The sequence below is a fragment of the Arvicola amphibius genome, chromosome 9 (genome assembly GCF_903992535.2).
Source record: "Arvicola amphibius chromosome 9, mArvAmp1.2, whole genome shotgun sequence".
NCBI classification, from domain to species: Eukaryota; Metazoa; Chordata; class Mammalia; order Rodentia; family Cricetidae; genus Arvicola; species Arvicola amphibius.
The window spans coordinates 3,998,901-4,014,041 of record NC_052055.2 but is presented as its reverse complement, the minus strand read 5'-3'; positions in this window follow the sequence as shown (position 1 = coordinate 4,014,041).

The following is a 15,141-nucleotide window of genomic DNA, read 5'->3' as shown; positions in this document are numbered from 1 at the left end:
AGGATTGGGTAAAAGCAGGAACTCTGAGTGGGACCCCTGGGTCTTGGTTCCCGCCTCCTAGCCCCTGCTACTCGTCAGTGAGTTGGACAAGCTACTTAGCATCTCTGTGAATGTTTCTTCCCATGTGAGATTTGGCTGAAGGCAGTACCCACCTCCGAGGGCCAATACCTGTTTGTCCTTAGAACTCTGCCTACTCCTCAGCTGGTGGCACACCAGTGTTTGCCACTAATACTGATATTTTTACCATTATTATTGTATTCCAGCAGCACCTGTGGTGTGCTCTGAGATGGACTGAGGTGGCAACTCTGTCATATAATACAGGGAATGAGTTTCCTAAGCAGTTCTACCCAGGGTTGCCCTTACACTTGACCCTGAGGTTTTAGAGAGTATGGACTTCTGTTACTGTCTGACCCATGCCATTTGGTTTTGACCTACATCAGTTACAAAAATATAAAGGGTTGAGCAAGCATCTTGGAAAGGGGGGATAGGCCTACTGCAGAGAAAGAAGGCTAGCAGGTGTGATTTGTTTGGGACACTGAGACCTACACCAGACAGATGTGAAGAGCCATCCACTGGTTCTTCTTGGGCCCTTCTTGCCCCAGTGACATCTGTTTGAGGAATCTGAAGGCAAGCTGAATGAGGATAAAGCTATCTTCCAGAAGCAACCAGTGGCCATACCTCGATCCCTGGCAACGGGAGTTTCCGGAGCTGGAAGAGTTAACTCGGGGCCGCGGCAGCTGAACGTGCGGCATAAACAGCTTTTGGGAATGAGATCACTTCTATTTGGGAACCTGAAGGCAAACACGGTTACATTTGTTCTGTAATCATTGCCTGGCTTGAGACTGTTTATGTTTAGAAACTCCTGCTGGAATATTTATCAGTCGGGTGCTGAAACCAAGCCTGGCTACTTCTGCCAAAAAGGAACCCATTGGAGGCCTGGGGTTCTTCCCGGGACTGAAGGAAACCCATGGAGTGTGTGGGGCCCAGCCTCATACATGATAGTTCTGAGGCCCAAGGGTCAACTTCTCCAGACTCTTTCAAGATGAATCAGCTGCAACCATTTTCCTTCCTGGTACTCTGCCACTGGGGATTCAGACTCCTGGGGGAGCCTGCTGCTTGGTCAGGAAGGCCCCCATGAATGCCAGCGTGTCTGTGGACGTAAGGACGGTTGCCGAGGAGCTGATGGGGACTGATTGCCCCTGGCTGTCATCTTACAGGGAGCTTTCCTGTCTAATCTTTTTCAGTTTGTTTTTTTTAAATGGTTATACACTTGAGCGTTTAGAGCAAACTCGGGATTGTAGGCCCGTCGTCGGCAACTGTGAATACAAGAATCCATGAGGGGTACATGGAGGCACAGGTGGAGCTGGGCTCCGAGCGTCTTCACGGGAGGTTGGGAAGAGTGGCTGAGTCGGTGCGTGCTACTATGGCAGAACACGGAGGATTAGATGATGTATAAAGAAGAGGTTTGTTTCCTCATAGTTCGGGAGGCCGGGAGGCCAAAGCCCTACATGCCAGCAGGTTTGATTGTCTGATGTTGACTGCTTTGGGTTCCCCAGATGGTTTCTTCTCACCACACCCTTGGGAGGGGGAGGATGCTGCGAAGTCCCAGAAGGCAGAGGGCCAGCTTGTGGACCATGTGACGTCTCTCTCCTTGTCGCACTCCAGGGAGAAAGAGCCCTTTGGTTGAGCACCTTTTGAATACCCCAGCTCTGGTACTATCACACTGATCCTCATATTTCAACAGCTGCGTTCTGGAGGGCACATTCAAACCGTAGCTCTGGTCTCAGTACCCCTCACACACTCTGGTCTGTTTCTCTGAGACTTCTCAACAAGAGCTTTAAATATTTTGACATTTCTGTGGAACGACAATCTTAAAAATGTATCCCTTTGTCCATTTATTTTGGATGTCATGTATCACAACGGGCCCTTATCTCTCCACTCATTCTGCTTGTGTGCACTGGAGTGAAGCAGGACTTCACAGGCAGGGTCTCCTGAGAAAGGCAGGCCCCCCATAAAAACAGCGTACTTGCGTGGAGTGCAAGCCAGAAGACAGCAAGTGCTGTTTCAGACAGAGGAACGTTTGGGAAGCAGGTCTTCCCACGACACGCGTGATACCGCACGCGAACTGAGAGCAGCAGTTTGGATTCAGTGGAACAATATAATCTTTGATGCGCTGCTAATGGTGTTGTGGGTTTTATTGGCTCTGAAGTTTGGGATTTAATTTGTACAGCTGTTCTTAGAGTACACAAAGCTTCGTAGGTCATTCTGTGCTTCTGTGTGTTTAGCTGAGTTAATAAAAGTACTTCTGGTCAGCTCTGGGGGTCCTTGAGGCTTTCTTTCTCTTTAAGGGGGAGTACTTTATTCAAGGTTTGTAGATGCTGACCTGAGGGAGATATTTACCACCCCCTAACTCCATCTCTTCATGAAGAGCCCTTGTCACAGGGCTACTATGCTGACCGTAGGACTTGCTGGTCCCATATCATGAGACATGAAAATAGGCTTGAGAGTAACCCGTGGCTCAGTCACCCTTTTCCATGAAGAAACATGCTGCTTCTCCTACCATAGATGATAGAGAGCCGCCTGCGTCCAGCTGAACCCAGCATAGATCAGCTAAACTCTGACCATGGCAGAGGACTGATCAGCAGAGAGAGGCCTGTGGCAGTTTGTTGCAAAGCATTGTGGGGCAAGAGCTGAGCGATATAGTCTAGCACACTGGTTGGTCTGCAGCACCCCAGCATGTATGCATTTAGTTACCGTCCTAGTTGCTAGAGCCAGAATATGTGGCAGAAGCAACCTCGGGGAAGCAGGGTTTGTTTGGGCTCTTGGTTTTGGGGGGATCATCAACCCATCAGGGTCTGAAAGGCATGGTGTGACTTGGTCCCTGGTGGTGGGAGGCTGCAATATGGGTTCTTCCCATTCTGATGAATCAGGAAGTAGAGATGAGACTGGGAATAGGGCTGGTTTGCAGTCCTCCAAGACCTGTCCTCAGTGACCCTCCTCTTCCAGCCAGGCTCCATCTCCTCTACATTCCACAGCCTCCAAAACAGTGTGACCTGCCAGGGGCCACGTGTTCAGACATGTGAGTGTGTGACAGTTCCTATCAGCGTTACAGCATAACAGCATATCAGCATGGTATTTCTTTTTTCCCTGGTACTGGGGATTGAACCCAGGGACCAGCATCAGGCAGGCAAGTGTTCTGCCCCCAAGCTACATGCCTAGCCTGTCAGAATTGGGTTTCACCAAACACATATAGGCCAGTCATAGTCATAGTTGCTAGGGCCACAGCATGGAAAAAGACCAAGTCTCAGAAGTGCAGGAAATTCAAGGGTATGTTTTTGTTTCAATGAGTCTGTATATTATTAGAGATTTCCCCCTTTTCACATATTACTTCCACTCTGAGGCTTTTGAAGAGCAGCAATGTAACCGGAGAGATGTGAACTCGTTTGTGTATGGGTTTGCATTGAGCGGAAGAGTCAGGAAATAACATGGCTCCTGGGTTATCCCTATTGTCACCATCACTGAGGCTTTTACTCCTTTGGACTCATGTGTAGAAATGTCTAGAAAGAACATAAAAATAGAAGATAAAATGAAAACTGTCATCTGGTCTACCAATTTCATCCTTGGTTGATTTTGCTTCATACAGCACTGTGACTGCATTCCGTATCTAAAAATAATACCCCTGTGTACGTGAGACTTCTCCGGGGTGAGTGGCTGTGTATGAGCTGATATCTATGCATGCCTGGAAATTCTGCCGACTGCAGAGGTCTGCAGCAGCTGATCTGGAATGAAAACAGTCCTGGGAAGAGAATCTGAGCACAGCGCTGAATACATTTAAAAACATTATTCAAATGACTGCAAAAGTTCAGTTTCCTGAAATCAGAAGAACTGGGAACCTGGAGCAACACTTCACGTTTCTTGTGCTAGGAGGAGCTGGGCTGAACTGCAGCGGAACGTTCCCAGTTCTTAGAGGCCTTAACATTCCAAGTCCCCGTTTGGAATCAACTGGAAAGGGAGCCGCCAGTGTCCAGGCTGGTGCAGGGAGTGTAGTCATAGGCAGGAGGTGACCGCGAGAACAGTGGGTGACACTTTGAAACACAGCGGAACTGGGCACTTTCTTGCCTGTGTGGCCAGCTCTGTGTGTGTAGGGCCCAGTGTGGGTGGCATACGGCTGGTGGGGAGTCTACACAGTCGTGTGGCTCTTTGCCCTCCTGGGAGATCCTTTGGCAGGGGTGTCGGTGGTTCTCAGTAAGGATATGCCATTCCCCCTTCGCCCCTCTGCAAACTCCACCTGACGTTTTCTTTCTCACGAGAGTCCCTGTCTGCTCAGGGCCTGTGTCCTCACCCGGCTGTCACTTCTGCGAGATGGGCTGTGTATCTGGGGGGTAGCTACTGCTTCAGGGAGAAGGAATGTATGCATACGTACATTGTGTGTGCACACATGTGTGCTTGAGTATCTGTGCATGCACATGTACATACATGTAGTTGCTTTTGTGTGTATGTTGCACATGTGCATATATGTGTGCATATATATTTTGTAATTTTTTTGTTCTCCAGATAAGAAGAAACAAACCCACAAATAAATTCAAGCACTTAATGAGACCTATGACACATACACACCCTGTACACACAATACATGCCATACATGCACATGGACCAAACACACATACCACACATACACACACTCTATACACACATGCACCATGCCCACACAGTATATACATGCATCATAATACATACATCCTATATACTCCATCACATATACCATACATAAACAGATACATACCACACACATACCCTATATACACACATAGACCATGCACACACACCATATATATATAGCCTAAACATACATGTACCATGCATATGCCACATACACATATCCTATACAAACATACACCACACACATCCCATACATATACTGTATATACATACCACACACATGCACCATGCATACTCCACACATACATCATACACGCACCCCCATGTGTATATATACACACATATATACTTACATGCACTGTTTGTACACACACACACACACACACACACAGATTCAGTTTACTTGTAAGCAGGTGGCAATAAACAGCTAATTAATAAAATCTCCTGCTGTGGTGTGAAGAAGCAGCTCTGTCACCCAGCCCAGTGGCCCTTGGCTCCTTTCCTTTTCTCCTGCTCTGTAAGTGAAGGAGTCTAGAGAAGGGTTTCTAAGTGGCCAGCAGCAGCCATAGGCACGAGAGCTGCTGCTCAGAGGACCCTGGCAGAGCAGCGCAGGGGACTGAGGGCCTAGGGGACTCTGTGAACAGAGGGTGGTGCAGTTTCTCTCAGGAAACAATGGCTCCTTTTCTGTGTCTTCTGCCTTTATGGAGGAAGAGAGAAACAAGAATTACATATTTAATATCTTTGGTGAAATCTCAATGTTTTATTTATTTATTTGGCATATATGTATATGTGTGCATCTGTTTTTGTGAAGGCCAGAGAGGAGGACTGGGCATTCTCCTGTCACTCTGTGCCTTGATCCCTTGAGGTACTTGAGGTACAGTCTCTTCCTGGAGCTTATATTTTTCTGGGTGGGCTGGGGTCCAGCCAGCCAGCAATCCTCACGTCTCTGTGCAGGGCTTGCACAATGGGACCACATTCAGCTCTTTATATAACTGGGACCTGAACTCAGGTCCTTGTTCAGTTGATGTTCTTCTGATCCACTCATCCATCTCCCTAGCCCCCAGTTTGATTATTTTGTCAAGAAATAAACAACAGATTCTCTGCATAGCCAAAAGCCTGATGCTGTTATTAATTAACTAACAAATTATTACTATTTTTTCCCTAGCTGGGAATCTTTGGTCAGTGTTCTGTCTCAAAACGTAAAAGCTTTGTTCCTTCTGCTTTCCTCCCTGAGGGATCTCTGCTCATTATGGTCCTTAGATGTTTTATGAATTCTAATCTATAAGCTGCTCAAATCTTCTCAGAGCCTGGCAAGAATAAATCTTAAGTAAATGTAAAAATAGTATCTTGTCCTCGAGTGGGCAGTCTTCAAACCATAAATATAATTGAATTCCGGCTCACCCCTTGAACCCAAAGCTCTTGTTTAAATCATAGAGACATGTTTTTAGAGCTGTAGTTATTCTCTGCTGAAGATTTTTCCTTCTTCAGAGGCCAAGTTGGGCACTAAGTAGAGATTTTTTTAAAAAATGATAATTGAAAGACAATTTATTCTTAAGTCTCTTGGAAACAGTGTGTTTTCATATCTATTGAAACCAGAAGAACGTGGAGGGGGGGAGATGGCATACAAGAAGGGAAGGAGAGGAGAGATGAGGGGTGGGGAAGGGAGGGGAGAGGAGAAGGGTAGGGTAAGGGAGGGTAAGGGAAGGAAGGAGAGAAAGTAGGGGAGGGTAGGAGAGGGGAGAAGGTAGGGGAGGGGAGAGTAAGGGAGGGAAGAAGAGAGGAGGAAGGAGAGGAGAGATGAGGGGAGGGTAGGAGAGAGAAGAAGGTGGGGAGGAGAGATGAGGGGAGGATAGGAGAGAGGAGAAGATAGGGAGGGTAAGGTAAGTGAGGGAAGGAGAGGAGAGATGAGGGAGGGTCAATGGCGTGTCCTACGGTAAATGTTCTGTCTGCACTAATGTTCATATCATGCCTGGCTATATGTGGCGATTAATCAAGATTTAAATAAAACTAAAATTCAGTCTTCCAGGACATTAGTCACATTTCCAGGAGCGTCCCCTACATGGCTGGTGGCTACTGTGTGGGGCTGTGACAGCCAGAGTCTCGCCAGCTCCCCAGAAAACTCCGTGAGGCCAGCCCCTTCTGGGGTTTAGCCAATGGCGTTCTGGACACACGCACGCACCCAGTCATCTTTCAACCATTGTCTAAGCAGTGGAATTGACACCAGATCGACATAACCTTGCTAATGGTCAAATTCTATACCGTGAGAGATGAGTGAGAACACATGGATAATAGAAAAATGTGGCCAGACAGTTAGATTTCTGGATCTTGCAGACAAATGGAGCCTCACAGGCTTTGGTGGTGGCCTTGTAGCGTGTGAGAGACGGCAGGAGACGTGTGGAAAGTGTCTGTGAGGGGTGGTCATGAGAGGAGCTTTGGCCTATAGTAGAGATCAAGTACTGTGAAGTAAAGCCCGCTTTCATCTTAGTGATGGGGTGAGCGTCTGCCTGCCTTCCTTTTCTGTCCCCACTTCTTCCTCTCCATCTATCTGTCCATCCACCCGCCCGCCCGCCCGCCCGTCCGTCCGCCCGTCCATCTATCTATCCATCCATCTATCCATCCATCCATCCATCCATCCATCCATCCATCCATCCATCTATCTATCTATCTATCATCTATCTATCTATCTATCTATCTATCTATCTATCTATCTATCTATCTATCATCTATCTATCTATCTATCATCTATCTATCTATCTATCTATCTATCTATCATCTATCTATCCATCCACCCACCCACCCGTCCGTCCGTCCGTCCGTCCGTCCATCCATCCATCCATCCATCCATCCATCTATCATCTATCTGTCTGTCTGTCTGTCTATCGTCTGTCTCTTTCTTTTCCTAGGAAGATTGTCTAAGACCCACAAGTCTATATTACATGCTATTCTCAGCCAACAAAGTGGGGTTTATAGGTGCTTGGCTTAACATCAAGGGCCATGTACTCAACAATGAATTGTTACATTGTGATTAACAGACAATCAACAGTGACATTTAAAAATACACACTGTGAGATGAATTCAGATAAAGAGCAAAAATAATAACAGCATTGCCTATTTTTAGAGCAGCTGAAGGAATCTTGATCACATACGCTACTTATTTGGAGAACAGATTGTAAAACTTAGATGTTCTCTGAACATGTAGTCTCCAGTCCAGAGCCTACCATGTCACAGGCTCTACCAGCATCAGCGGACTGCTGGAGATGGTTGGCATAAAATGCAGCATTGTCTTAAGCACTGGGGGACATCATGGTATCAGCTGGGGCGGGGTCACGACCAACACTTCAAAGATGCAGTGCAGTGAAGTGGAAGGGAGGATAAGTAGAGTATTCTGCTTGAGTTTAAGACGGAAAAATAATATATTGTGAACGGTTTGCTAGACACATTCGCACAGTGACCTGGGACAAGTACTTTTTCACCATGGACCATGAGCTCATGCCAGTGTGGCCTCAGAGTGGCACTGAGGACTAAGGATTTTATCTGTTTAGTTTTATTAAGTAGCCATTTCTTCCAGCCTTTTGTGAGAATAAATCCATTCTTCAGTTCTTTCTTTTATCAGAATTAAATTTATTTTTCTTTAGCTATTTAAAAGTTGGTTTAAAATAATCCATGTAGCGACTTCCCTTTGCTTTGCTGTATTCTTCCTATAAGGAGGCTATAATTGGCTGCAAGGGAAAATACCTTGAAATCCCAAGTGTAGGTGCTCAGAGTCCAGTAGCATTTTAATTTCAGTCCTTTGAGGCCAGCCAGAATCTGAACTGAAGGCTTGGATTGTTTTTCTTCCCTCTTAGACATACAACCAGAGTCCTGGAGCTCAGGGGCCATGAATGTCTTCTTTGGCGTGGCCTTTGTTTTAGGTAGGGGCGGGGAAGCGAAGAGGACGGAGCAGTGTTTGCCTTTCCCAGTCCTCCAGCTCGAGTCTGATCAAACGCACGTGATACAGCTTACACCCTTGCTCTCTGGAGACAGCAGCCGTAGGCTACCTCTGGACCACTCACCTGCAGGCCTTGTAGTTCAGGTCATTCCTCAAGACTGTGTTTCTTCTTTGATGAAGTCTGTCTTCCCTCTGCCAAACTCCTGGTCTGCAGCCTTGACTTGAAGGGTATTTTGTTCACGTTCAGATTTTCAATCTGGGACAGGCGGTTAGTGTTTCATCAAGAACACGGACACACGTTGCTGGGTTAGGGGATAAGAAAGCTGTCAACAATCGGGATCCTCTCAGAAAGGTACATAAAGAGCTTCAAGTACCTGAGAGCAGAGGACACCTCCAAACCCCCAGACCTGTGGGCTCTAAAAGAGTCTCCGCCATTTAAATTTGCTTGCTGTGTGGGTGTGGCTGGAGCACCCAAGGTTGGTGGTGTCTGTGTTCCCAATCACTTTCTCCTGCCTTGCCTGGTGTCTTGTCCTCCATGTATAAGGACAAGGGAACTAGAGAGTTTTGTTTCAGTGTGACTGAGTTTGGATGGCTTTGTGCTCTCGGGGTCTCTCCTAGGAGGTTCTCTGGATTGTTTAGACGCCTGCCCATCAGCTGGGGCACACCCTCCTGTCCCTGGCTTGTGGCTTTGCCTGTCTTCACTAACTCCTTTGCTCCCAGGAATCTGATGCTTCTGGGAGAGCCTGAGGAGACAGGACCTAACTTGACTTGATCCAAACTCTGTCTGGTCTGTGGTCTCCATCTTGCCTCATGATGTAGACTCAGTGGGGGGCACCCTCTCCATCACTGTCTTTCTGCTTAGATCACCATGTGGCCTCAGCTTCCTTTGGCTCTCTAAGACACAGCAAGGAGACTGTTCCAGACTCAGGTCAACGAGGATGGCAATTTTCAGGAAGCAGTTCTTATTCTGCTTTTATCTCTGAGTCCCTCATGCCTGTGCCAAGGGTCTTCAGTCCTTGTAACCTGGGTCACAGGTCATCACCACCAGTGGCTCTGGGCCATGCATGGGCTCCTGGTATTCTGCACCTGGTACTTCCTTGGGGGTGTAGGCGTGCTCCTTGTGGATTTTCTGATTTCCCATTTGAGCATCACCCCTTCTGTCTTTGCCTCTACGGCATCTTTTTGGACATCTTCCCAGTGAATTAAGGTAGACTCTGAAATAAACCAACACGCCTCTGTGTGACTTGGAGATCAGATAAAGTGCCGTTAGCCGTGGCTTTTCATTTCCTTTATCAAAATTGTGTTGCTGGGAGGATTAAGTTTTGGAAATAAGAACAAGATAAAAAGAGAGATTGGCCATTTGGTAATCTGCACTGCACAGGTGAGAAAAAGAGAAACTTGGCTGGCCAACAAAAATCGGAACAATAAAATCAACAAACCAATGAGACAATTAGGCATCCACATGCATCCTTATGAGTTTTTGTTTGTGTTTTGAGACAGGGTCTCACCGTGTGGCCCTGACTAAGCTGGAACTTACTTTGTAGACTAGTCTTGCCTTGCTCATAGACATCAACCCCTCTGCCTCCCAATTGCTGGCTTATGGCTGGCTAGACTTTTACACTTTGTTGTTGCCCCTAGAGATAAGGGCTAATCTTTACAAACTGAGTTGAGACGTTAGAAGCCCAGGGATGCCTGAGTTGGTCTTGGGCTAGTGGTGCTGTGTAATGGGACACAGAACAAATCTAGGCAAATAGACCCTTAATTCCTACACGTTCATAGAGTCACAGTGTCCAGGAAGCAAGACCTGCCAGTCCAACACAGTAGCCCTGACGGGGAACTTCCCATCTGGTCTGGTAGTGTAATCTTTTATCATATGTTGTTTGTGTCTGTTTCTATGTTAAAAGGAGGGTAAGTGGGAAGCCCTCCTTTATTATGTATGACTGGTGGCCCTGCAGGAGGCATGGCCAATGCTCTCGCTTCTCCAGCAATTGCTCATGGGTGTTAGGATGACAAGTCCACCTGGAAGAAAGACCTCTTGCTATTGGCACACCTGATGTCTAGTCATGTGTCAGCTTACCCGTGCTACAGACTATGATGCAGCCACATGACCGACCACAGTGGCAGGACCCACTTGTGTCTATATCCTCATCTCAACCCCAGAAAACGGTTTGAACCGAGGCTCTATTTGCAAGAAAATCCTTATGGTCCTTCTGGAATGCACAACAAACTCGTCCACTGGCCTGTGTCCCTGGCTCTCCTCAGGACAGGACCTGGAGGGCAGGGCTCCTTTGTGCTAAGTTTCACATTCCCTTTCCCCGAGATAAGGCAGTGTTACTGCTGTGGACCCTGTGAGAACTTTAGGCTGCACCTCCCCTTTCCCAGGATTAATGTAAATGCTAGGGTGACTTTCTTGAAGTATTTAGATAATGCCATTGATAACGGGGATGATAAATACTTACCTAGTGCCTGCTGTCACTAGGCTTTATGCAAAAGCCCTGAATTCTCTCTATCCTCTAAGAAGGAGGTATTTTGCATGCCCATATGATCCAAAGGAGTCTGAGGCAGAGGGCGACGTGTTGTCCTGGACCCATCTGGGAGGCATCACAAGATCCAAATTAGGCTGCCCAGCATGGGAGTCTGCCCTTATCACTGCTTCTTGAACTCCGTTACGGTGATGTAAAATCCAAATAAAAATGCGTCTAAAACCAAGTAACTGCTGACTCTTGGTAAAATATCATTTTCCAGTCTTCTATCGGCCTTTTTAGGGTTAATGCTCTGGACGAGTGTCTTCCTCCCAAGTTGTGTTATTTCCGTCTGGAGACGGAGCGTGATAGCATCAACAACACCTAACAATGGCCATTGCGTTCCTTTTTTTGTTTGTTGAAACAAGATGCCACTCTGTGACCCAGGCCGTCCTCAAGCTCACTGTCTCCTGTCTCAGCCTCCAGGTGCTGTATGACAGACGTGAACTCATACATAGCCGCCTTGTATCGGTTTATCTTGCTGTGTAACAGATTATCGTAACTCACAGCTTGAGTGTGAGAAGCACAGACCGATAACCTCATAGCCCACATGGGTCCAGAGTCCAGCACAGGTTAGTGAGGTGATCCAGCTCCTCTGTCAGGGTCTCAACAGGCTGAAAGCAAGGTGGTAACTGTGCTGTGATGCCCACTGGAGTCTCAAGGCCCTCCTCTGTGCCACTTGGTGCCGGCTTGCAGCTTCCGTGGCTTCCGGTTGGAGTGCTAAGGTTCCTGTTCCATGCTGGTTGTGAGTGAGGTCCCCTCATCATCCATAGGCACCCATGGCAGTTTGCAGCACAGATGTTTACTTCCTTCCTGGCCAGCAGAGGGTGTGTTTCTCTGACTTGGGATTCTCTGGGTCGGGGGGGGGGGGGGGGGGGGATGGGATGACTCTCCCATGGCCACTCATCACATGCTGAGAGCTCGGTGAGGAGTAACTGCCCCAATGTTTTCACAGCCACCACCATTTGAAGGGCAGATCATTAGATATTATTACATATTACATATTATTAGAAGTTCTACCTCCTGGAATTGATGTTCCTGGGGAGTCTCTGCCAAGCGCTAAATGTGTGGAACTGGTTATTAGCCAATGTGGCTACATCACCAAGATGTGGTTGAATGGATCTATGGGATCAGGCGTTTTCCTGCTCAAGGCCCCTGTTGTCATGGGGGACAACAGAGACCACTGAATGCCAAGAAGTGAAATTACTGAGCTAGCTCATGAATGTGGTCTTGACAACAGTGATTTCATAGACTGTGAGCTCTAGGCAGTGCCTTGGGCGATAGACTTTTCTCACCTTGAGCGGCATTGTTCTGTTTTAAATAATAAAGTTAGTATGTTTGTCTTGCTGACCCTTATCAATTGTTACCTTTCCTTTGGTAAGGGCAGAATCTGTGGGAAGGCACTGCTTTAATTTCGGTCCCATCTTGCTTTTGTTTTTGTTTTTCTGGAAACAATTTTAATATGAAAGTTGATCCAGTTGTGAATTATTGTGGAGGAACTTTAGGGTCAATTTGGAACAGTAAGGCAAAGGCCACTAGGAAATAACCGTGAGTCACATGCTCTTCGTACCCTAATAAACAGCACTATCTTTACCAGGGAGGGATTTTGTCTGTGAGGTTTAATTGCCTTCCAACTTTAAATTCTGATGACCTAGGGGTGAGGTGGGGAAAGACAGGTGCTTTATCTAGACAAGCATAGTGCATGCTGAAATTGCAGGCATAAATAAAAATCTTTCATCAATATAAGAGGTTTTTATTTGTAAAGTGCTGTGAGTTCCAGTCATTTTGTGTTTGTTCTTTCCAAAAGGAAGCAAGCCCTGTGTTTTAGATAAAAGAGGAGGGGGACCTAAGGAGAAGTTCTTCAGTTTGTCCTCAAATGGTCAGGCCGAGAATTCCCATCTTCTAAGAGTTAGGGCTGAAGACAGTGACTTGTTGGGAACACTTAGGGCGATGGTAAGAGCATTCTTGCATTTTTTTATGATAAATAAAATGCAAGCTAGTTGTAAAAAGTGAAATTGTCAAAATAGAAGTAAAACAAGATTTCCCTTAATTGCTGTACTTGAATAACAACTGTCTGTATTCTGACATGCCGTGAGTGACATGTACAATATATACATACATACATACATACATACGTCTCCGTATTCTGACATGCCGTGAATGACATGTACAATACATACATACACACCTGTCTGTATTCTGACATGCCGTGAGTGACATGTACAATACATACATACACACCTGTCTGTATTCTGACATGCCGTGAGTGACATGTACAATACATACATACACACCTGTCCGTATCCTGACATGCCGTGAGTGACATGTACAATATATACATACATACCTGTCCGTATCCTGACATGCCGTGAATGACATGTACAATACATACATACATACACACCTGTCTGTATTCTGACATGCCGTGAGTGACATGTACAATACATACATACACACCTGTCCGTATCCTGACATGCCGTGAGTGACATGTACAATATATACATACACACCTGTCCGTATCCTGACATGCCGTGAGTGACATGTACAATACATACATACATACCTGTCCGTATTCTGACATGCCGTGAGTGACATGTACAATATATACATACATACTTGTCCGTATTCTGACATGCCATGAATGTACAATATATACATACATACTTGTCCATATTCTGACATGCCGTGAATGTACAATATATACATACATACTTTTCCATATTCTGACATGCCGTGAATGACATGTACAACATATACATACATACTTGTCCGTATTCTGACATGCCGTGAATGACATGAACAACATATACATACATACTTGTCCGTATTCTGACATGCCGTGAATGACATGTACAATATATACATACATACTTGTCCATATTCTGACATGCCGTGAATGACATGTACAACATATACATACATACTTGTCCGTATTCTGACATGCCGTGAATGACATGAACAACATATACATACATACTTGTCCGTATTCTGACATGCCGTGAATGACATGTACAACATATACATACATACTTGTCCATATTCTGACATGCCGTGAATGACATGTACAACATATACTTACATACTTGTCCGTATTCTGACATGCCGTGAATGACATGTACAATATATACATACATACTTGTCTAAGTCATGCTAAATAGATTCAACATCTGTGAACTATAATCTGGTAACTTTATTTTAAAATGTTACCCAGTTATGTTTTGAAGTTTTAAAACATTTTCATTCCTATCTATGTGTGTACATGCATGCTTGTGTGTGTCAGTGTCTGATGTCTTTCTCTATTGCTTCCTGTCTTATTTTCTCGTTGAACTTGGAGCTCGCCATTTCTACACGACTGGCTAGCTATCAAGCCTGGGGGCCTACTTGTCGGCACACATCCGAGCACTGGGCTTAGACCACCCAGTTTGTATGTGTGTGCTGAGGATTTGAACTCGAGAGTCTCTTGGCTGTGCGTTTTACCTACTGGGCCACCTCCCCACCCCCTGGAGATTTAACATGTAACTAAATATCTTTCCACACTTAATGATGGTTATGGGTAAGCACATGGTGAGTCAGACTGCTTGAGCCTGAGTGAATCCTGGCTCATTCATGCTTTGCTTTGGTCTAGGTATTTACCTTCAGGTCAACCCTTTCTCTCGGTTATGTAAAGACAACAATGCCATTTCATGGGCTCACGATAAAGAGTAAATGAGTACACACGTTTATCAGTTTGCTTAAAATATAACCTGGCTCATAGTAACTGATATAAAATATTCTGCCTTTGTTGATGTCGTATGCAGTTCTGTCTGCACGTGCTGGCTATGATTGGTTTTCTTTAGCATGGGCCGATATTTGATGATTAGGAATAAAGATCCTGTATATACTTTTTCATGTGCCCATTAAAGTTATTTCTTTAAATTACATGCTTGGAAGTAAAGTTCTTAGAGAAAAATATAGACATCTTTTTAAGGTGGGTTTTTTTTGGGGGGTGGGGAGCAATTTGTCCCGTGAAAGTCTGCATCGACTTACACCTCT